We start from the raw sequence: 25804 nt of genomic DNA, 5'->3' as shown, positions 1-25804 counted from the left end.
TTAAGTTAAGCTATGTTTTCTTTATTGAGGAGGCTTTCAGCCTGAGGCTGGTTCGCCTCCGTGCCGCATATGATTAATTGTTTTTCTCTTGGAGTTGACTTCTTCTTTATATCATGAGCTGTTCTTTGGCTCATAAATTATTCCTCTCTTGGAGTCGACTCTTCCTTTGCATTCTGCATCGTTATTTGACAAATATAGGCTTTTGAACAATCCTACTTAAAATGCTCAAAGTTATATCTCTGCTATCCACATTCCACGTGGACAGTTTTTGATTTGTTTGAGACTACCTCCTCTCCCTGCGTGGTCAATCATCAACATGAATTAAAACAAATGTATGGACCGTGGATACTAGACTGATGCAAAATTTGAAATTTTCGCTCCAAAGTGCTTAAACGGTTCCAAATTGGGTCCTGCTTAGCCTCCCAAAATTTGAACTACTTTAGTAAGAAACTGACTTCGTTTATATGGGAATTACTATGGGAAAACTTATGTTTTTGTTTATGTATCTAACAATTCACCACATCACTATGCTTTTAAAAATGATAGCAGTGATTGTAGAAAATTTTCCCAGCTACAACTTTGTTGGAACCCACTTTTCAATCAAATGTAAGGAACAAAAGTTACTGATGTCTTATGATTATGCTCATTCAACTGTTCTGCAGGCAACATTGGTGTTTCTGGTGAGAAGAATAGAGCACAAATATCATGGCTACTATGTCACACTGCAGAATACAGTGTTGCTAACAGAGCAGCTGCTTGATCATGCCATAAGATTATCAATCTCTTAAACAATTGATAACTATTTAATTTGACATTTGGCTGAAAAACGATATCCAGCAAAGTTGTAGCTTAGAAAAATTCCCATAAGAATAGTTATAGAACTTTTCGAAAAAGCAATATGGAAAATGGGTAGAAGACAATGAACAAAAAGTTTGGTTTTCCCTTAGTAATTTTCATATAAACTTCGAATAGTTTGTGCCAAGTCAGTTTCTTACCAAATGAGTTTAAATTTTGGGAGGCTAATCAGGACCTGATTTGAAACCGTTTGAGCACTGTGGAGCGAAAATTTCAAATTTTGCATCAGTCTAGTGGATGCTCGCCAACCCATTCTCCCCTAAACTGTCCACGTAGAATATGGACAACCTCTCTTGGAGGTGACTCCTTCTTTATATCATGAGCTGTTTTTTGACAGATAAAAGGTATTGATCAATCCACTTTGAAATTTATGGTAACGGGTCTTTAAGCGTAATGAGCCTTCTGGGCTAATGGATCATTTGAGCTATATTGAACGTTGAACACGAAAAAATTCGGACACTAAATTCATGTTGGAGTTGAAAAATCCGTTTTATTTTTCAAAGTTTAATATAACAGTTTTACATAAGTAGGTATTATGCTTATTGTAAGACCATTTTATCAGTCATTCATCTTACGATAGGCCATTGCTCGAACCTTTTTTTCGTACAAAGCCCATCATCTTTTGCACGAGCCCTGCTTCCACTCCTTTGGCTGCTAAATCCCATTTCCGCTTGAAATATGTCAGGTTCATTGCAGTTCCACCCTTTTTCGGCAGTATGTGCTTCACAATTCACCAGTATTCCGGAGTATTGGTCGGATTCATCTCCTAGGGAGCCGCTGTGACGCCATTTTCGTTGTATCTCTTTTTGGTGGAATTTGAATAGCGGTAACTTGTCAAGTCCGTCGAGAATAGGCAATCTACCTTATGCTGCTCCAGAAAAGGCAGTAGTCTCTTCCGTAGGCACTCCTTCTGGTAAATTTGCTGGTTCATTTCCCCAGAAGTAACGAAAGTTTCGCTTTTCAGCCCACAATTGCAGATTGCTTGCCAGACAAGGAACTTTTTGAGAACATTAGACTTCTTTTTAATCTAACATTCTTCCGGGGCACTCTTCCGGTCTACCGAGGTATACATTTCTGCCCTGGAATTTGATCAAAAACTGCCAAGAGTGACTAGACCGGGATTATCGTTTCGAGCGTGCAGGATCGAATCGCGACGTGCTTGCTCCAGTGAAGGCATAATGTAAACAAATAAACTTATCCTGACAACCACTACTGTGTACTGTGATTCTATACACTCTTAGCTTGATTTAGTTAAATTAAAAAAAAAAAACACTCAGAAAATGCTTTAAAGGCAGCGTTTTTAATGTGCCCGGATTTTTTCGTATTCAAGTTTTACGCATTGATGTTAAATGATTTCAAGAGCAAATTTTCATTATGTCGAAAGTAACAATCACGACGATCCGAGAAAAATAATGTTTAGTTTTGATGACCGGAAAGTTATTCCTATTTCCAATTTAACACTTATAATCTCATAGTGATAGCAATGCTTAACATATTAAGCAGGGTTTTGACCATACAAAGCAGATCGCAAGCTTTCGTTCTAAAAAATACTGGTTTTTGAGTCAAAAGTTATTATATGTCGTTTGGTGGCCCCCTAATGTTACTTAAGTCAAAGTGTATTTACCAGGATTTTCGGGAGAGTTATCAATCACGCCTCCTTACACTTCCTTCTCCTGCACGTTCATCATTTTGGGACAACCGAAATCATCTTAGCAACGTACACTTTTCAAGGGTTTCTCTGAGCTGTTACTTAAGATAAACGGCATCTCCATAGAAATCATGTGACTTAAATAACATTGTAAAATATTTTGATCGGAACGTGATTACGTCAAAAAGCAATTTGACTGGTGAAAAAGTTAAAAATGGGATGTGATCCTATATTTGGACAGTATATAGTGTAATAGCAGGAGCTTCGATTGACACTCATAGCTCGACTTTGTTTACCTTTGTTACTTTCGACATAATAAAATGTTGCTCTTGATTTACGTTAAGTGGGGTATTTTTCCATTCTAGCTGGCCAAAAATATTAAACCACCCTAACTTGTCAAAAACGCTCTTTTATTATAAAGTAATAACAATTTGGTCTGGGTCATGTTTTCGGTGGGAGGATCTCTTTTTGAAGATGTATTTTTTTCGAAAATTTGTTCATTGAAAAGGGCTAAACACAATGACCACGGATAGCGGTATAGCGGCAAATTTTCCAATACACTGAAATCCGTTTGACAACTCACAATGAGCGCGTTGCGGCAAAAGTGGCATGTACTAAAACTTTTTTCAACATTTTGGAAAAACGCGGTGCGGTTGAGTTGTATTTTTTTTTTTGTAATTTTGAGTTAACCAGAACCTTCAATACGTGAACCAAATAATCATCCAAGGTCGTAGTTTGTAATCAGAACCATGCATCCGGATTCGGGTACCCCCGGGGAACTGGCCACATGCGACACATCAAATTACATGATAATTTAAAAATATGATCATTGGTGGCCATATTAAGTACTGAAGACCACATCTGAACATGTTCTGGAGAACTGAAACTTGAACCTACATCCTCATCTGACACACCAAACTATATGAGAATTCAAAAATAAGAACATTGGTGACCATAATAAGTATTCAGGACCACACTGGCCATACATGTTCCGGGTGCTCCCGGGGAGTTTCATAACTTTCCCGAAATTTTCCTGAGGCCAATGGAACTTCTCTGAAGTTCTCGGAACTTCTTTGAAATTCTCTTAAAAACTACTCTGAAGTTCTACTCAGAACTACTGTGACGGTTTCCTCAGAACTATTCTGAAATTCTCCACAGAAATACTCTGAAGTTCTCATCAGAACTACTCTAAAATTCTCCTCAAAATTTCTCTGAAGTTCTCCTCAGAACTACTTTGAAGTTCTCGTCAGAACTACTTTGAACTTCTCCTCATAACTACTCTGAAGCTCTTTTCAGAATTATTTTGAACTGCTCCTCAGAACTACACTGAAGCTCTCTTCAATTTTTTTTTGAAATTCTCCTCAGAACTACTCTGAAGTTCTTGTCAGAAGTACTCTGAAGTTCTCCTAAAAACTACTATTATCTTGAAGATCTTTAAACTTTCTTTAATATTTCCCCACAGTTCAAGGTACTTCTTCAAAGTGCTCCCACATTTTTTTAAGTTAATGTAAATTCAGAGACGATCACTGAACTTTGGAGAACTTCAAAGCCCTTTGGATATTTTTACAATATTTCAGATTGATTAATTATTTAGAACACCTTCTACTGATCATTCAGAGATTATTCAAAATAGCGGCGCCGGTGGTGTAGTGGTAAGCGTGATAACCTCTCACCCCAGTAAGCCTGGGTTCAATCCCAGTCGGCGCCGCCGGGATGTTCTGAGCTATAACATCTCTGATCACGCCTTCCTTCGGAAGGGAAGTATTGGTCCCCGGTTCATGAGTTGATGAGTCGATAGGTAGGGTCCAGGTGTGGGAGCTGCCTTTCTGGCGTCGGTAGCATTGGTGCTCAGCACGGAAAACAAAATCGACGGAAAAACAAATCATGGAAAAAAAATTATTCAAAATACAAATAACTCAAAACTGCAATCAAAATAATCCCAATTACGTGGTTTGTTTACGTACAGCATGCAGCGGGAGAGGAAAAATAAATAGATTTTGCGCGCATTCAAAGGAATGCGGCAAAGCGGCTGCGGTCAACGGTTAGTACATTGTGCGTTTGCCGCTGTACCGCAATTTCGCAATGTCGCTGTCATTGTGTGCAGCCCTTAATGTTTGGATTAAGTTGTTGAGAACGGTGTATACTGTAAAAAGAAAAAAAAAAACGAAAACAATGTACACTGAATTCTTTCACTCTAACACTCGTGAAAATTTAAAATAATTTTACATATATAAAGCTAAATTTTGCACGAAAAACCATTGTTTGTTTCTGTATTTTTGATTCAAATTAAAGATCACTTTTCACTATTTCCTACAAGCCAACTAACAATTTTCGCAATGTAAACGCTCTACTCATTTCATTTATACAGCCTCAAGCTGTATTCAAATGTTATACGATATGAGGAAACCTTTACTCATCCTCTATACAAGCAAATCTAGCAAACTTAGTTAGTTACTTATGGCTGTTGTGGCAGTTGGGACAAGCCCTTATTGCATATCTATTTACCCTTCTATACAGCTGTTATCCTGCTGTTGTGTGTGAACTTGAAAGGCGCTTATTCAACCTTTACCCGATTATTCAATAAACACTACACAGTTTTCTCTAGACGTCAAGTTAAATATTGAGCAGTTCCGCACAGATTCACAAATCGTTTCGGATCGACCTTCTACGATTATGATGAAACTTTGCACAGTTGTTTGTTATTGCCCAACATGCCATTTTACATGTTTGGTTCCCTAGTTTTGCACACGACTAACACTTGAAAAAGGCTTATGCAAAAATGATACGCATCAATAGAAAAAATATGTATCTCGTGAACGATTTGTTTGATCGAGATGGTGTCGTAAAAGAAGTTGAGGACAAGTATAGTGCCTTCGAAGGTTATGAATTATTGAAAAAATAAGTATTTTCCAAAATACCACCTACAATTTTTCAAATATCTTTAAAATAGTGTTAATATAAAAACACATTAAATTAACAACAAAAAAGCTCATAATCCTTAATAAGCTAAACTAGCTAGCCGTATATGGGGCCAAACAGAAAAATACGCTTTTCCCATACCGTCTCTTACTCATAATTAATTATATCTCAATTCATGCGTATGATTAAAAAACTGTGAGCAGCAAAGTTTAAAGAAATTAATTGGGCTTTTTGTTGAAAATACATTCAAGATTGGACACTCACGAATAACATCTCAAAAGAGCGAAAATTGCTCAAATTATGTGAAAAGTGAATTTTAACCTACGAGTATCTCGAAAATAACAACTTTGGGCAATTTAAGCATTATGGGCTTTTTTGTTGTAAATTTAATGGTTTTTAATATTAACACTATTTCAAAGATATTAGATAACTATTAGTAGTATTATGGAAAGTACTTATTTTTTCAATAATTCATTACTTTTTTGTTTATGATTTTTTCAGCAAATGCACAGTGTCAGTAGGTAATAATTTACCTAAACTACAAAATAAATATTAAAAAATGTTTAAAAAAAATATGCAATTTTAGTAATTTTAATTTTATTTGATAATTTTGATTTTTTTGTAAAAAAAAAATTAATTTTTACCGTGTATATTTTTTCTTGAAAGGCACAATACTTGTACGCAACTTCTTCTAAGACACCATCTCAATTAAACAAATCGTTCGCAAGATATATGTTTTTCTATTGATGCGTATCATTTTTGCATAAGCCCTTTTCAAGTGTTAGTCGTGTACAAAATTAGGGAACCAAATATGTAAAATGGCATGTTGGTCAATAACAAACAACTGTGCAAAGTTTCAACATAATCGTAGAAGGTCGAACAAAAAATTTACAAAAAAATCGTTATTTGAAATGGAACTGCTGTATTGTTTACGCTTTTTTTGTTTGTTTTGGAGGAATTTATCAAGTTTATTTTACTGCGAATCAAATTAATCGAAATTAGTTATAAGCACACCACCAAATAATTTACACGTTACCGGAACCTGGAATCGAACTCGAGACGACCGCATTGGCGAACCTTGATACTACCAACTTCGCTACGCCAACATTTTGAACTGACGTAAACAAATTTACATGCCCTTCTACAACAAGATAGCTGAGTAGAGGCTTTATAATAGTGCACATGTATCACTTTTCTCGACTAGTTAATTCAGCTTTGTAAAGAAGCAGAGTAAAAGCTGTAAAACTGCACAAGTCTAAAAATAAACCTAGTTGACTGTAAAATAGCTTCCAAAGTAGCGCTAACATAGTTTATTATTTGAGTACAGGTTGTTTAGTTGTTGAAAAGCGCTTTTGATGTTTATGTTATTCAGTAAGAGTGGATGGTTGTGTCATCAAATGAGTAATATATTCCCTTTATCAGCTTTGTTTTGCAGCTACAAGTTGAAAAATGATTAATATTCGCATATAAGTGACATTAGCGTTTATTGGCTGACGTTATTCAGTGCGACTGACAAATTGAATAATGGTTGTGAAAAAGTTGAGTTAACGCCAGAGGCGTCGCGTGCCTCATTTGTTTACCTGTGCACCAAGCTTTGTTCGTTATAGTATTCCACCACATATTAGTTTTTGTTTTATTTTTCAATGCTCCATGAATTCAAGGGACATATTCTCCATTACTATATTACCCAGGTAACAATTTCGGTTTTATGAGGGTTCTATAAACTACGATTTAGGTTTTTAGAATGCTATAAAACCTCTTTAAAGCTTGCAATGTTACTTGAGTAATCACTACCTAACGTAACATTTGAATGGCCTATCATCTTGTATAAAGAAAACTTGAATGGCCCTTTTCGCGCTAACCGAAGTAGGAAGAATTGCAAAACTTAACTAATTCCAGCTGAACATTGCATTAGGTTCTAAGTAATATTGACCGATTCTCTTCGTTTTCGTCTTTCTATTTCGTTAATAACTTGAGCACATAACCATTTCTTGTTGTGTTTGTCGTATTTGATGCTAGGTAAAAGCTTCTTTTATCGATCGGTGTGCTGAAAATACCTGGGAATGTCTTTACATGGCCGTGGAGATACAAAGAGAAAGTCGCCGGAGATAATCTGTCAATGTTACTTAGGACCTAATGCAATGTTCAGCTTCAATTCTCGTTTTTACCACAAGGCTAACTCTTTCGATTGAAGTTTAATAAAGAATATCCGTCAAACAGTTCCGAAAACATTTTTTGATACAAAACAGTGTCAAAATCTAGAGAAAATTCATAGTCCCCTGGGTAGCAAACTTGAATTTATCAACTCTTTATTCATCAGAACAACACTATCAGAATAAACCAGGGGAAGTTCATAAGTTTTGACAGGCGCACTGGTGCAACTATCGGTAATTGAGAGATTCACAACTGACAAGATAGTGAGAGCGGCTTTTGCGCTCTCTTTCTCCATTACTCTCTTTCTCCATTACGCTCTTTGTATACAATCAGATATCCAAGTGCACAGCGAGAAATGCACACTGTGGGCACCCAATGTTCTTCTAATTTAAACTCACACATTCAAACCGGTCTGCAAGTATGATAACGTCCAAAGCGTACCAGACTGCTGTTTCTGTGTTGCTCCCGTTTGACGCGTAACTGCTGAAAGCTTCAAGTAACAATTTGGGTTTTATGAGGGTCCTGTAGACCATGATTTAGACTTGTGGAATGCTATAAAACCACGATTAAACTTGCAATGTTACTTGGGATTACAGCCAGTGGTGCAAACCGCCATGTATTCTTTAAAATTTGTGGTATGTTTCAAGAGGTGATAGAAGGTCTGCTTGGCTTACATCAGGCATTTGAGCCATTCACAAACTTGCCACCCGCCACCTAAAAAAGCTCGTTTTTAGGTGCACTATTTGTCATGGTAGTGTTATTGACATGCTTAGAAATCAATGCATTAGGGATTAGGCAGACCATCCGAACTGAATTTAACCCTTTTTGAAGCAAACCAAGGTCGAAGATTTAATTGAACCACACTATAAAATAGTGTATTCATGGTCACTTGTGGTCAGTACAGCTATAATGTGACCATTAAAATCTATTAAAATCCAAACGCATTTTTTTAAATTATTTACACCTGTGTCGTGCACAGGTTGCACATGTGGACGCGACGCCACTGGTAAACGCTTTCCAAAGCTATTTTGTTTGCTTCTGCTTGTAGATGTATCAGCAACTTTGTTTCAGCTACTTTATAGCACAACGCTGCATAAGTTGACTTATGATGGTTTCACTAGGGCTAGTTGAGCTTTAGCAGCTTCTCAATACATAAAATTGTTGCTGATCATAATCCGTTTGTACTAGTAAACGGATTATGATCAGTGCACAGTGGTCCAGAATGCATATGTTTTGAGCCGGAAATTGAAACTTTAGACTTTAGTCTTCTACAAAGTTGTTCCTTATAGTTATGCCCTCATTTTTATGACAATGAATTCTAGGGTGGTTCCTATTATCATTAAAATCAAAAATCTAACTTATTTGTTTGAATAAATTAAGGTATACATTTTTCGGCAAAGTTATAGTTGAGCTAATTTTAAGCAACTTTGTAGAAAACAACTTTTTTGTATTTCTTAAATTGGCCGATTTAAGGCTATTTTCTTGAATTGAGTTAGGGTGGCTCTAAAAAAACAGTTGTTTTGCTCTAGTTTTCTTATTTCGAATTTCTCAGCAAAGGTGATCTTTTAGGTCTTAAGAAGGCGCAAATTTTTGCCGCACAAAGCTTGTCAATATTTTCGCCGATCAAGAGTTATTGACGTTTTTATACTAAAAATATGCACTTTTCAAATGTTAATATCTCTGGTTGGGTCAAACAAAAAAAAAAGTTTTTCTGCGGCATTTGAAAAGGCGTATGTTATTCTCAATAATATGGAAAAAATTGAGTTATGTTATTTTTTAAACTCGTATAAAATCAATTTGAATTTATTCATATTTTTTACTATATTCGGGTATATCTTTTTTATTAGAAGAGATACAGAAAACAAATTTCACTAAAAACATTTGTCTTAAAGAGTTTCTAAAGTCTCTAGAAGATGACTTTCATGAGAAATTTCAGTTGTTCTAGAGGTCAAATACCCTACAAAATGGATATTTTTGGAATCGGGATGACACATATATATTGAAAATCAATGTAGGGCGTCATTTTGAAATCCGTCATGTCAGCCGCGTTGGTTTCGGAAAAAAACTGTCCAATACCCTACAATATGGGTATTGCCGGAACTGGAATAACGTGTAGATGTCGAAATCGATGTCCACCACCATTTTAGAATCCAATTTGGCGGTTTTTGGTTTTAGATAAAATTGTGAAATAAACTAGTCAAAATGGCAGCCGATATCGATTTTCGACATCTACACCATTATGGGTGATACAGCTTTGTCACTATATGGGCGAGGAGATCGCGGGGGGGGGGGGGGTTAGTACAATTTGAAAAAAAACAAACTCGGTCGCTGTCCCATACGAAAATTCAACATGGCTGAATCATTAATTTGACACATTAGACCACCTATATGTAGTCACCTTGGTCTACACGTCATCTCGGTTTAAAAAATACCCATATCGTAAGGAACAGTTGTTTCTTAAACCAATAGACGCCATCTTGGATTCCCAAATAGCGGCATATATTAATTTTCTACATCTACTGTTCCGAAGATACCAATATTGCAGGGTAATTGACAGTTTTTCTGAAATCGATGACCATCATCTTGGATTTTCCAATGGCGCCGGACATCAATTTTCGACAGTTTTGTTTTTTAAATAGAAGGCCCCCACATTCGATTTCAAAATGGCGGCAAACATAAATTTCCGATCTCCATAAGTCCCCCATTCCGAAAAATGGGAAATTTTCAGTGACGACAGCTGATGATGATGATCAGAGATTTTCGCTATTTCATATGATCAGGAGCTGTTACACAAATGATAATCGCATTATCGTTTCCAGAACTGTCCATTGTGATTTATGGACTTGTACTAATCATGAGTGTAACCAAAATGAGATTGCCATTATCTCTATCTGAATCGTTGATTTTGATTCCCTGCAGATAACACAATTTTTAAATTGCTGCTGAACGTCCACATTCGGAAATAATATTATGGCTAACGTCCATTATGGCATTTTTAAATTTCAAGAATCTACTTTGAGACTGTCCATAAGTTTCGCCGACGGTGCGGTTGATGGTGGGGGAGAGTTTAATGCAAATAAAGTCTACGCAGAGGAAGCACAAAGACTGTCTCCGCAGTTTATGGACCAAAATCATATTTTAAAGTCTTTTGAATGAATGTGGTTTGGTCGGGCCCAATTCATGAAAAAGGTGCGCCCTTATCCCCAGCTGCTTGTTTTCGTTTGGTGCGAGATCGTGGAAATTTTATAACCGATTGGATTCGGATCTGATTTAACCCGGATATTCCTGCTTTCAGCAAGTGTCGATCTCAATCAACAACAACAACAACAACAACATCACCATCACCAGGCAGAATACCTAATGTGATCGTCATCTTGCTAATGTGTGGAAATGAAAGATAAAATGATGACGGTGCTTCTGTGCTGCCGCCGAAGAAGATGATGATGATGATGGTGATGTTAATGATGATAAGCAGATATTTTTAGCGTAAAGAAAACGAAATGAAAAACACGCGACGGATGTGAAGCAGAACGTGTGGAATCGGAAGAAATCTCGAAAGTGTTGTGTGTTATGGAGCTATAGTAGAGGAAGAAATTTATTGCGAGGGTGGATGCTGCTGTAAAATTACTGCTTCGCCGAAAGCGAGTGTTGGTGTCATCATAAATAGTGGAATCAAATTCGAGGAAAAATGTGTCAAATGAAGAATAAAGAGTAACAGTTTTTTGTTTTGAGTGCGAAGAAAATGCTGCCTGCAATCTTAATAGCCGCTAAGTGCCTTTGTGAATCGATATTGAAATCTCTAAGGTAGAAAAGGAGCCAAGGTTGTGTGGAAACATCTATTTTGGTGTGTCGGCTAAGTCAAACTTGAAGGTTCCTCGTCGTCTGACTACATCGTTGTCCCCGGAGTAAACACGACCTTCTCGAATATGTAAGTTCGTTTGATGAATATCAATGTTTAATTGGTTTGCATTTTCCCCCGTTGATGTCCACTGGCCGGCGTGGATTGCTTCGCAATCGATTCGACCTTCGATCAATTGGCAATTTTGCTGAGTCGCAAAAATATGATGCCTTCGAACCGATGACGATCGAAGTCGCAGCCGGCTGATTTGCTTACGAAATGTTTGTAATGTTTGATATTTGCGATCATACCGCATAGACTGCGGGGCGGGTACCCTCGCGCTCCCATCGCATATCCCATATCGCATATCGCGGTCGGTCCAGTGGTCATTTGTTTTAGCGAGCAGTTTGTATTCAGGTCGTCGTGTCAGCTGTTGGCGGTTTATTGCCACTTGTTGACAATATTTGTTTAGTCTTTGATTTCTGCTGTTGGTGCTGAAATTCATACGCAATGGTTGCTTATTTTGTTTGCAGTTTGTTCCTTTTTTCGGTTACCGTGTGGGAAAGCTTTCGTGTGTGAAGTGTTTGATAAAAGGACTATTATTCAAATTGATAAGTAGTCAGTCCTATTTGAATTGTCTGTGAAATCTGTTCAAACGCGGTTTTTTTTTTAAATTTTGTCGTTATTCAGGTAGAGTACAAACATTTCAAAACCATCTTATTTTTAACCTTCCAGTACTCACGCTGGTGCTCTGAGTGCACGTGCAATAAACACACTATAGAAAACTGATTTTGGTCAACAATTTCCGGGATATTTTTAAAATATTAATACATTACGGGAAAGAGGACCTTGAAATACCAATTAAAACCCGAATCTATTAGAGTGAAGTGTTTTGTTTTATTCGCTTGCAAAAAAACCGCTCATTTTTGGAGATTGATTTTTTGTAATTAGTTTAACACACGTTACGCTAAATTTGGTTGCAATTTGAAATCACCCGCTCAAAAATGCGATCGTTAAATAATGCAAACAACAATAGTAGGGTATTAGGTATATATAAAACGCCCCATTTGAATTTCTACAAATCAAGAATTGCAAAACTGATGGCCAATAGGACTAATCTATGTTGCAAGTTACTCTAATCGTCCTTCGTGACTTGTCCCGGGATGATATCTGAACTCGTGACCTTAGCGTGAGAAGTATGGATGCCATCCACTATGACGTACCCTTCTTTAGAAGCTTTTATAGACATTTCTATAAGCATTTTAGAAGAGCAAACATATTTTTGAATATAAAAACCAATAAATGATTCATAAAATATTGGAAAACGTTCCATAAAAACATCCAAATGGTCCATAAAACATCGGAGAAAATCCTTTAAAAAGTGTGAATGAACCATAAAAAATATCAATATGAATCTAATTTTATGTAAAATTTAGCAACACAATTGTAAAAATATACCGTTGAATTTCTAAAGAATGAGCATTGAAATTGACGAATTACCCATAAACAGCAGCGAAACTTAAACTAAAGAAGGTGATCCATTGAAAATCAAGTTTGCGCACTTAAGGGGGGAAGTACAATTAGAAGGCCTAAAATGAGGCCTATCTTTGAGAGTGGATTGCGAGTAGGGAAATAAATGAATGTTAGCGATTCTTTATGTATGTTATTAAGGATTTAATGAAAATTAATTATCAGTGACATTTTTTTAAAATTTTGCAATTTAGCCATATTATTATAAATAATGTGAAGTCAATTTTTTAAAGCAGCACTTCGCGCCGTGCAGTCCCTACGTCCATGATCACGTCTGAAACAAAAAAAAACAGGACATTAAATTTGAAGGTACAGCGCCCAACATGAATTAATTCGTATGTAAAAATAATGTTTTTTTCACAAAAAAATTTGAAGTTGAAAAAAAAATTAAAAAACCTTATTTTTTTCGACTTTGTTTATAAAAAAAAAACATGTTATAACAAACAAATCTAAAAAATCTTTCTATTCATGTTGTGGAGAATTTAGTTGGGCCTTCCTTAGCTCAGTCGGTAAAGGCGCAGCTACAAAGCAAGACCATGCTGGAGGTGGCTGGGTTCAATTCCCGGTCCGGTCTAGGAATTTTTCGGGTTGGAAAACTTCTCGACTTCCCTGGGCATAGAAGTATGATTGGACTTGCCACACAATTATACCAATGCAAAAATGGTACAGGCATCGAAAGCTCTCAATTAATAACTGTGGAAGTGCATCTAGAACACTAAGTTGAGAGCACGCTATAAGCTAATATGCGATATGCAATAAGCTTGAAATGCGAAGAAGAAGAAAGAAGAGAATTTAGTTATGAACATAAAACAGAAAACCGGAATCGATTTGAATGAAAACTCTGACTTGTACATTGCACGGCGATTTTGAAAACACTACTTTTCAGTAGAAGCATTTAAAGTTCAACTTTGACATGTTCAGCCATTTGACATGCACTCACTGAATTGCGTATAACTTTTTAAATAAGTTCCGGACGGCTTTATGCTTTTAAAGGCTCATTCCCAGATACATATAGAGTAAATTAAGCCAACAAAATTTTTTTCGAAAAAATAAAATTCTAATTGTACTTCCCCCCTTAGAAATATAGCCATGTTTGATAATTTGATTATTTGATCACCATCTTCGACTACGTCGCACAGTGGCACGAATATGAATAAAGACGGTCAAAAATATTTTCTACCCTTTTTCGACGTTTTAGAGACTGGCTGTCTTGGGAGAAGTTGCTCAAAATTATATCTCGCATCTTTTGAAATACACACCTGAATAATCTTTAAGCTAGTATTACACATCCAAATTCTAACTTTTTCCAGTTACGAGATAATGGTTCCATGTCTTGAACAAAATTGCAGAGCAGTTGATTTTATGAACATTTGCTAAAGACACCAAATTTCTACATCATAACTCTGTAGAGCTATAATAGATTTCCTTTAAGACTACCTTAATATTGGTTTTTTGAGTTAATTAGTGCTTTATTCAAATTTGATCAATTTATCATGTTCTAAAAAATTGTTGGCATCATTAAAATATACAACTTTGCTGAATACACCAATGCTTTTCATTGACATCAATGTGATATACAGCCCATCAAGCGTTTTTGTGACGTCATATTCAACGGCTCGAAAAGAGGGTGGGCGGGCTTTGCCGGGTTCTAAAACTGGTTGTATTTTGAAGATTACCTTATAAAATAGTACTTCTGAAAATTTCAGCGTTGGGTACTGAGGGGTACCTAGTCAAATCTCGATTCGAAAATGTCAATATTATATACATCCCATCGGACGGTTTTGTGACGCCGTATTGGACGGCCCGAAAAGATGGGAGGTGGCCCCTGGCAGGGATTAAAACCGATTGAATAAAGGGTGATACGGTCAAAATTTGGTCAATATCAACTTGACGTATTTCTTTCAATTTTGCATTTAAAAAAACCTGAACACCCCTCATTTTGAAGGTGTGTGTGTGTAGAATGTTGCTCCTATTTTGATTTTGGAATTCACTCTTCAGTTGTCAAAATGCCGTCCAAGCAAGAAGAGCAGCGTATCAAAATTTTGCTCGCGCATCGCGAAAATCCGAGCTACTCGCACGCAAAGTTGGCAAAATCGCTAAAAGTTGCCAAATCAACCGTTACAAATGTAATTAAAGTGTTTGGGGAACGTTTGTCGACAGCCAGGAAGTCTGGATCGGGGGGAAATCGAAAACCGGAAGCCGCTGAGACGACAAAGAGAGTTGCCGGTAGTTTCAAGCGAAATCCTAACCTCTCTCTCCGAGATGCCGCAAATAAGCTGGGTGTATCGTCTACAACCGTGCATCGAGCCAAAAAACGAGCCGGACTATCGACTTACAAGAAGGTAGTGACTCCAAATCGCGATGATAAACAAAATACGACGGCCAAAGCGCGATCCCGGAGGCTGTACACGACGATGCTGACGAAGTTTGACTGCGTGGTAATGGACGACGAAACCTACGTCAAAGCCGACTACAAGCAGCTTCCGGGACAGGAGTTTTATACGGCAAAAGGAAGGAGAAAGGTAGCAGATGTTTTCAAGCACATGAAACTGTCAAAGTTCGCAAAGAAATATCTGGTTTGGCAAGCCATCTGTACCTGTGGCTTGAAAAGCAGCTTCCGGGACTGTCAACCAAGAAATTTACGTGAAAGAGTGTTTGAATAAACGTCTGCTGCCTTTCCTGAAGAAACACGGTTGTTCCGTACTGTTTTGGCCGGATTTGGCATCTTGCCATTACGGTAAAAAGGCCATGGAGTGGTACGCCGCCAACAACGTGCAGGTGGTTCCCAAGGACAAGAACCCTCCCAACACGCCAGAGCTCCGCCCAATTGAGAAATACTGGGCTATTGTCAAGCGGAACCTAAAGAAGACCAAAAAAACTGCTAAGGGCGAGCAGCAGTTCAAGGCAAACTGGCTTTCTGCGGCGAAGAAGGTGGACAAGGTGGCTGTACAAAATCTGATGGCAGGGGTCAAGCGTAAGGCCCGGCAATTCGGATTTGGAAAAGCGGAAGCCTAACTGAATATTTTTCCTGAATTTTATACTAATTGAACTTGAAAAAGAAATTTAATTTGATTTTTTAAATAAACGATTTCACCGATTTACACGCGTTTTCCCTTGACCAAATTTTGACCGTATCACCCTTTATCGAAGATTACATTATAAAATAGTGCTCCTGAAAAGTTCAGTGCTGGGTTTCCAGGGGTATCTAGTCAAATCTCGAGTCGAAATAGTCAATGTTATATGTACCCCATCATGCGTTTTTGTGACGTCATATTCAATGGCTCAAAAATAGGGTTGGCGGGCCCTGATGTATTCGAAAACTGATTGTATTTGGAAGATCACCTTATAAAATAGTACTCCTGAAAATTTGAGCGTTGGGTACCGAGGGGTACCTAGTCAACTCTCGTTTATATATATATAGTACAAGTTATAAACCAATGTGTGCTACGAGTGTGCTACTTACTCATGATAATATTTACAACTATATAAAAAATACATTATCTTGAAATATAATCAATGGGTTTGTTCATCAACTGTATATTCTGAGCTTTGATATTTTGAGTATGCCAATATTGAAAAAAATATGTTTTAATTACTCCTTACCTGACTATCTTCGATAATATTTAACATGACGGTTTCCGTGAATCTTCTCCGCCCACACTTTGAACAATTCCATCCGAAAAAGATTGAATGAATTCATTTTGAACCACAACTTCGTCCGGAACGTGCGGAATTCACCATCACGAAAGCATTGCGATTAGACAGGTATGAATAGAGCCATTCAGTGATCCATGTCGGAAATCCAATGTGGTTCATTTTGGCAGCGATGAGATTGTGCGGTACTGTATCAAACGCTTTCGCAAAATCAACATAAACCGAATCCACTTGTTGCTTCGATTCTAAGCTACGGGATATCGCTGATACATAACACATTAAGTTCGATGTTGTTGAACGATGCTTCATAAAGCCGTGCTGACTGTTGGAGATGATCGGTGCAGCAGCTCTGTACAAAACGGTGTGGATCAGTTTCTCAAATACCTTACTGAGACTACAAAGTATGGATACACCTCGATAATTGGTGACACACTTGTAGCTTCCGGATTTATGGATCGGTACTATGGACGCCATTTTCCATGAATTTGGGAACGTTCTGTCTTGGAGCGACCGGTTGAAAACAGCAGCGATGGGCGTCGCCAGCGTAGCGGCGCAGTTCTTCAAAAACACAGGAGGCAAGCTGTCTGTTCCGGGTCCTTTCTTTGAATCAAGCTCATCGAGAACTTTCTGTACTTCGTCTGGAGAAAACTGTATACACGGTAGATTAATGTTATGGGACGGTATCTGTTCAAAACAGTTTTGACGTTGCACGGGTGATGCTTTACTAAACACGCTCTCGAAGAAAGTAGCAAAAAGATTGGCTGCTTCTGAGCTTGACCGAGAAGTAGTTCCATCGAAGTTGACTGAGCCAGGGATTCCATTTCCAGCTTTCCGTTTCTTGATGAAGTCCCAGAAGCGTGAAGGATTTTGCTTGACGGTTGAGTGAATACTGAGCAAATAGTTTTCATTTGTTGCAGAAAGAATGACTTTGTACTCCAACTCAAGCTCACGGAGTCTAGCTTTGTCAGACCCAGTTTTTGTAAGGAAATATCGATTGCGCATCTTACGTACATTGTTACGAAGGTTACGTAACTCAGGAGTCCACCACGGTTGGTTGAAAACAGATATCGATTTTTGTCTTTTTCGAGGTACATGACGGTTGATAACTTCTGAGAGAGAATCGTAAAAAGCTGATAGCATCTGATCTACCGTACCATTATTCGATAATCGTTCCCACTCAATATCCATAAAAGTAGAGTTCAACAAGTCAAAGTCGCATGCCGAATAGTCAAATTTGAAACAATGGTCATGATCGTCAAGTAGTGTTGGTGCGTCACTCTCGTCAAGTAGTAGAATAACTGGTGTGTGATGGTTATCTATAGGCAACAGCGGAGAAGATGGTGCAATCAGGTCAAGATATTCCGGTAGATTGGTAAAAACAAGGTCCAGCAGTTTGCCATTTGTGTTGACGAAACTATTAATCTGTCTCAACCCGTTGGCAAACATTGCTTCTGTAAAGTTCAACTCAGTATCAGTAGATACATTCGAAGGAATGAATCCATTAATGTCCTCGTCAAGATGCCATCGCAAATTAGGAAGGTTGAAATCGCCAACCGACAAGATTATGTCAGACTCCGATAGACGATCTGCAACAAGTTGCACTGCATTAGCATGAGCAGTATATAACTCGGTACTCGAATTAGGTGGGAGATAGATAGCAACTACGTAAAGCGAACGAAGTTGTGACTTTATGCAAACTGCGATTTGTTCTAGTTCATTACAGTTAGCCATCGAAACAGATTCACACTCCATTGTGTTCTTAACCGCAATCAGCACTCCACCACCCCGCAAATGGCAACTGGTCAACTCATTGCGATCACAACGGAAAAAAAACGTAATCAGACGAGATTTCACAGCTATCAATATCTGCACGGAGCCATGTTTCCGTAAAGACAAGTACGTCATAATCACAACTGGACAACAGCAAACGCAGCTGAGCAATTTTTGTGCGCAAACCCCTGACATTCTGGTAGTACACAGAAAACATGCGATCTGAAACACGCTTCGTTGCGATGGGCACTTCGAGATGCGACGCTAGATGGTATGTTGGCATGCTGGGTGAAACGACGCTTGTTGCAACAGCTTTGGTCAGAGATATTTCAACAATTTCAATAGCTTCGGTTGGGGTGTGGCAGCTAGAAGCGATGGACATTACTGGAGGAGAAGTATTCCAAATGTGTGTATACTTGCCTGCGATGACCACAGTGGCGGCACTGCGAACAAAAGTCGGACGAAACCTAAAATGTCAATGAAACTGGCTGAAAATGACATATTATGTTAATTTTTGGGTGCTGAGTTCATTTTTGAAGTCAACAACCAATAAAAATGCAAACTAATCCCCCTAAAGTGCGAAATAATCTTTCGGATCAGAATAAATTTAATGACTGATAATTTATTGAGTTATTTCAACACATGATATTTTTAAGTTCATTTTATCTTGTCATCGAATCCGGTAATAATTTAAATAATCAAATATAGGGGCCGTTTAAACATTACGTAAAGCGAAACATTTCAGTTTCCATAGGGAAGATACACAAATGACGTTGCATATTTTTGATCAATTTTAGGTCCCCCCTCGTAGCGTATTTTTCCATACCTAATACACGGCTGGTCACAACTTCTGAAACCCCCTCCCCTCTAAAATGCTACGTCATTTGTGGATCGTCCCATACCAAATTAAATGTTTCGCGTTACACGATATTTGGACTTTGTTTCCATATTCAATATAAACTAAAATTTACATTCTTTCAGATGTTTTACTCGGGTATTCAGTATGACACTGAAATATTTCATAAGAAAGTACTGTGCTGCTCTTATGTAAAATGCGGATGTTCCTAGAAGCTTGTTCAAACGTCAACCGAATACCAGAGTAGTTTAAAAAGTTTAAATGTGTTGACTTTGATACTGGAAGTTTCCGGTGAACTTTATCCGGCAGGAATTGAAAAAAAAATAGTAAAACAAGCAGTCGTAAAATGTGTTCTAAACCAAAAGGTAATTGATCTTATATTGAAAAAATGTATTATTTACATTTAATGATTGTTTTTTATTAAATTAGAAATGTTCTTAAAAAGAAAAAAACATACTGGAAGCGGTCTATGCTATACCGGATTCGGAAGAAAAGCGTACTGCAATTACTAACTACATTGCAACATATGCTGGAAATATTGATGAAGAATGTAAGGAACATATTTCAATCTTCTATCGAGAGTTCTTGCGTCGATGGAACAACGCAAAACGGATGAAGGAACGCTTCTTAAAAGCAAACGCTGAATGGCTCGAAGATTTTCTTGTGCTTGCAAGAGCTTCTGAACCACACTACATCAAGATTAATCAATCTTGTAGAGTCAGACTATATGAATTGGAGTCATAAAGATTTACGTCTTATCCTAAAATGGGGAATGGATGGTACAACTTTAACTGAGTACAATCAAAAATTTGAAAAAGCTGGTAGCTCAGACGCTAATGTTATCTTGACATCTCTTGTTCCATTGAAATTGGTTGAAGGGGTAAATGTAATTTGGGAAAACTGTTATCCATCGTCAACCCGATACTGTCGACCAGTTTCAATACAATTAGCTAAGGAAACTAGTGACACAACCCGTCAAGAATATGATCGGATGAATACCGAAATCGCAACGTTGCACCCGTTTGTTTTAACAATTAACGACACAGAATTCAGTGTCACATTCGAGCTTATCATGAGTATGGTAGATGGTAAAACCATCAATGCCGTAACACACACAACATCCGCCCAAAGATGCTACTTGTGTAAATCAACGTCAGCGGAATTCAACGAAATTGACAAAATGTTGAAAAAGCCTGTTACTCAATTCTTAGATCTGGGTCTAAGCAGTCTACATTGCTGGATAAGATGTTTTGAGTGCCTGTTGCATATCGCTTATCGGCTCAGTTTCTGCAAATGGGTGAAAACTTCTCATATCGAACAATTCAACCGTGCCAAAAAGCGCATACAAGATGAATTCTTCAATAGACTGGGTTTACACATCGACAAACCGCGTTCAGGATTTGGCACCAGCAACAATGGTAATACGGCTAGACGATTCTTCGCCAATGCACAAGTATCTTCGGAGATTACAGGAATTGATTTGGATTTGATACTGCGATTTCGGACTTTACTAACAGCGATTTCTAGTGGTGAGAGCATTGATGTTTCAAAATTCAAGTCATACGCGACGGAAACAGCTCACCACTACGTAAAACTGTATAGTTGGTATCACATGCCAACAACAGTTCATAAATTACTGATTCATGGAAGTGAAATTATCGACCAATCTTCAATTCCAATCGGTATGCTCTCTGAAGAGGCCCAAGAAAGCATGAACAAGGAGATTCGTCGAATGCGTGAAAGCCATTCTTGGAAAGGATCCCGTGAACGGACAATAATTGACATCTTTCATGGATTGTTGGTTGCATCAGATCCAGTTGTATCCAGTTTCCGACACAACAAGCCGAAACCGAAAAGTGATTTCCCAAAGGAAGTGCAAGATTTGTTGATCTTTGATGAAGATGACGATTAAGTAGTAAGGATAATGCTAGTGTTATAAAAGACTAAGAGTGAAAGTAGTATTTTTAAGACACCATTATTTTTCTTAATAAAATTAGCTTAACTGAAACCAAAATGAACCACTTTTGAAAAAAAAATCGATAAAAAACATATAAACTGAATGGATACCCTTCCCAATCCTTTTGTAACATGTCTATTTACTTCTGAATTTCTAATCACCATGGTCCTCCATACCGGTCATTTTATATTAACTCTCGTATGTCCAAATTTTTTATTTGATTCTATATAATTTCTTTCGATAGGCCTTCATGAAAATATGAACAATTGACATATTTTTTTTGATCTAGATCAATTCGGCTGGTCTAGAGCAGTTTTCGTAAAAAAAGATTTGTTTTTTTTAATTTCTTGCATACTATAGCACAGGTTTTCACCAAATTTTGCCAGTTGCGTCTAGAATTAATGAGCGAATTCTGGTAAATTAAAATTTACTTTTTACAGACAAAATCTGAAAAATAATAATTTTTCAGAAAATCATCGAATATTTGTTTTCATCATAACTTAGCAGAAAGGTTTTGCATCGGATTATCTTGAAATGTTCATGGAAATGATAGATAAACAATGTATCTTTCTAACCATGTAACCATTTGGTAGAAAATTCAATATGTTTGGTCCCAGCAGTTTAAGCGTACCTTGCCAAAAAGCAGGCTTGGGTGTTACAGGGTTAAAATATGTTTTTAACCCCTTGGGGCAACTAGGGGCAAGTCGGGATGCATAAATTCAAAAAGTTGAGGAAATTTCCTATAGAATGTATATCATGTGACCTTTTCGGACTGTTTCAGAAGATTGTACAGTACGAATTTGCAAAAAAAATAAGGTTTCATCATACCACTAACCATACATTATCAACATTTTCCATAGTTTAGAGTAATCTAAACGGATGGGTTTGAATGGAACAATAAGTTTATCCATCAAACTTCAAAATGAAACTTGTTGTGCTCAAATCGGTTTAAAATTGGAAGAGTAACAGCCATTTGAAGTGAGCCTTAAAAATGTAGTTTTTGAATCAAAAATCATTAAAATTTGTTGACACCGCAGCCTTCAAAGTGCTGTCAAAATTCAAAATAACATCCAATAGTCATGAAACTTTGCGACAACGTTATTCAAAGTGTAAGAAAGCTTGGAAAATTATAAAATACTCAAAATAACAAAAAAAAAAAATTTTGGGTTTCGTCCGGCCTCCGGCCACTGTGGACGGTTTGGAAGACCCCTTCTCCATTCTCATACACAGGACCGGGATGACTGCTGAACGCTGGCAGAAGTGGCTCGACTGTAATGAGGGGATTAGGGGCTTCCATGAGGATTGCAGGCGTGCATCCCGGAGCCGGAACAATTGATACAGATGGTGAAAAACGATCGTGAAGTGGTTGACTGGAAACGTCGGAAGTATCAGGTATATCATTTTCGATATTGAATACATACTTGCCTGTAGTAGTGGCTTCGAATTAATGAAAGCAACTTCCTCAGAGCAGCCTCGTTTTGGACAGCTTGAAGCTGAAATAGGTTTTATTAAACTAATATAAAATGTAAACCAATCTTAATGCCTATAATAAAACCTATTTCAGCTTCAAGCTGTCCAAAACGAGACTGCTCTGAGGAAGTTGCTTTCATTAATTCGAACATTCTTGAAGAACAAAATGGGATATACATGTTGTTGCTATATGACCTCAAAATGTCAGAGGGATCAACACCACCGTTGAGTGAAGAACAGAGCAGCGATTGAAACTGTACGCTTTGTGAAGGCCATGACCACGTAGATGATATGGTCCAGTGTGATGTCTGCGATTTCTGGACCCATTATAGTTGTGCTGGTAAGACAACAGGGTAACATTGAGTAACAAAGTATATTCCAAATATTTTTTACAGCAATGATTTTTTTTTCAAATTTTATATTTTTAAAACAAGTACTGAGGATCCAAGAGTCAATTCCTTAGTAATATGTTTAACCGAAATTAAAGCATTCGCACTATTTTTTTTTAAGCTTTGTGACCGAGCTTCAGTTTTTTGATTTGGGGCTACTTTGATAATGCTCGATGAATGTAGAAAAAATGGGTGAAACTCAAATAATTTAGTTCTTTAAATATGAAACTTTGAATGAGTATATAATCAGAAAACATCATAAGCAATAAGAATACAACATTGAATTTGTGAAGGCTATATTTGAAATACATTTTATAAGTGATGGTTAGAGTGGTTTTTCAAACAGGCGAAAAACACGAAAATTGTTTTTTAATATGTTTGTAAAATATGTAAGACATACTATATAAAAACTATATATGATATCAACGGAAATACCCTAAGCTACAATATGGAACCAATGTTTCTCATTTGGAAAAAGCGTAGCGAGTAAATTTAATCTCTAGATTATACTATCAAAGTTACCCGTATTATCAATATCAGTACCCCGTTTTACGGTACTTAATATTAGTCCACTGTGGATCTGTAAAGGTCAAAGTGTGAATGAAAATAACGAGAAAAACTAAATGCTTGTATTTTCAAATTTATTCTTTTCTAAAATCCTTAGTAAGAAAATAATTTAATTCTCTAAGCCTTCCAGGTATTTTAAGGAAAAATAAAATTTCCTGAGGATTCCCGGTTTTCCAGGTTTTTGCAGTTAGTAGACACCCTGACTTAAACCGTGGGTTTGGCCATAAACTTTCTATTGAATCTTTCGTTTTGAAGGTTCATATCGTACATAAGTGTTTGTATTGTTGAATAAGTCTAAAACATCAAACGTTTATTTTCTCTTAGGTCACTTTTTAGTCACTATTTTTAAAACTATAAGTCACTATTTGGTCACTTATTTCTTCAACATGGTAACTAAAATCACTATTTTTGACATCAGTGATCGCTACCAGCCCTGGTCCCAAAGAAAATACCTAGCAGATCCGAATCTGGAAAAGGCAGTACCAATGAGGTCAGCCTGGAGGTATCCCTAGACCAGTTGCAGCAGGAGAAAAGCGCAAAGGAGAAAGCGCTGAAGGAAGAGAATGCTCCATGAAAAGTGATAGGAAGTTGAGCGGGAGATTTTTCAAACCGAGAGTTATCTTCCGTAACTCTTTCAACTAAGATTTTGCTAGATTTAGATGAATTCAATTATTATTTTAGTTAGGCTCGCAAACGATGTAGAATGAGCTACTTAGAAGTTACTTAGGGTAAATCAAGTAAAATATAGCGTGTTTAGGAACAAATTGTAGGTTACCAGATTTTAGAATCAAATTGAAGTATCTAGATTAAGCAAATATAGGGTTGTTAAATTCAATATTTTCACGAATTTCCCCTCCAACTAACCTACTTCAGTAGCTAGTTCACTACAAACCACTAAAATTTAATTAAACGATAGTTATAGTAACAAATTTAGGCAATTAACTTAATTTAGCTGTAAATGGTTTGGTTTTAGCTGTAGATGGTTTGGAATTGTACTTTCTTATCCTCTTTTTTTCTCGTTCTTACTCCGAACTATCTAAACTCACAGTTCCATTTCTGACAGCGACCGTTATCGTAGCTCTCCAAATCTCCCACAGGGTTGTCGCTAGGCTGGGCGGTACAGGGTTATCCAGATATTACGAACAGCCATGATCCTTAAATTAGACGTATTTTATGCATGTTTTGGACATAAACCATGAAGAATTGCTCCATTACTGCGTAACTACATAGATTTACTGCCCTGCCATGTTTTTTTAGGTAGAGGTGCGAGCGATGGTCAAGCGTCTAGAATTAGCTTATTATAGAATATTCTTTTGGAAGCTAATTCTAGACGCTTGCCCGTCGCTTCGCACCTCTACCTATAATACACGGGCAGGGCAGTAAATCTAAGTAGATATGCAGTGGAGCAATTTTTCAAGGTTTATGAATCATAATTTAAAAAAAAAAATAGTGTCCTTAATATGCATAATACACTGGAACCTCCATTTACAAACCAAAACGGGGGTTCGTAAATCGAATTAGTGCGTAAAAAAAACCTCGTTATTTGGGATTTACATCGTAAAAAGAAAACTCGTTATTTGGGATTTACTTCGTAAAAAAAAGGTTTTTGAAAATATTGTCAAATACCCCACAATATGGGTATTTTTGGAATCGGGGTGACATGCAGGGACCATAAATCGATGTCTGACGCCATTTTGAAACCCAACATGGCGGCTTCCGGTCACAGGAAAACAAAAAAATACCGTAAAATACACAACAATATGGATATATTTGGAATCGGGGTGACCAGTGAGAACCGAGAATCCATGTCTGACGCCATTTCTAAATCCAAGATGGGGACATCCGGTTACAGAAACACTGGGAAATACTGTCAAATACTCAACAATATGGGTTGTTTGGAATCGGGGTGACCTATTAGGACTGAAAACCCATGTCTGACGCCATTTTGAAATTTAATACCGCAACTTCCGGTTACATAAAAACATAAAAGTAATATTACATAACCTACAATATGGGTATCTGTACAATAATGGGTACAATATGGTGGTATTTGCCAATTTTTCTGTAACCGGAAGCCGCCATCTTGGATTTCGAAATGACTTCAGACATCGATTTCCGGTTCTTAGACGTCACTCCATTTCCAAAAATACCCATATTGTGGGGTGTATGACAGAATTTCCAAGCTTTTCTGTTACCG

The 25804-nt window shown here is 37.2% G+C and overlaps 1 protein-coding gene across 3 annotated transcripts in view; it reads left to right on the top strand.

The window, feature by feature from the left end:
* Pde11 (Phosphodiesterase 11) overlaps window positions 1-25804 on the top strand; it is a 439247-nt gene that overhangs the window by 129465 nt on the left and 283978 nt on the right. Inside the window, exon 2 of one of the 3 annotated variants that reach the window (XM_065233209.1) lies at window positions 10872-11504. The exons of the other annotated variants lie outside the window; for them this stretch is intronic. The gene's annotated coding sequence lies outside the window, so the exon portion shown is untranslated. The remainder of the gene's footprint in view (window positions 1-10871; window positions 11505-25804) is intronic. 3 annotated transcript variants of the gene reach the window in all.

Source organism: Ochlerotatus camptorhynchus, unplaced genomic scaffold, assembly GCF_037179485.1.
Source record: "Ochlerotatus camptorhynchus isolate MF236.1 unplaced genomic scaffold, CSIRO-AGI_Acam_v1.1 ptg000392l, whole genome shotgun sequence".
Lineage (NCBI taxonomy): Eukaryota > Metazoa > Arthropoda > Insecta > Diptera > Culicidae > Ochlerotatus > Ochlerotatus camptorhynchus.
The sequence above is the reverse complement of the archived record's forward strand: the minus strand, read 5'-3'. Positions and strand labels throughout refer to the sequence as shown.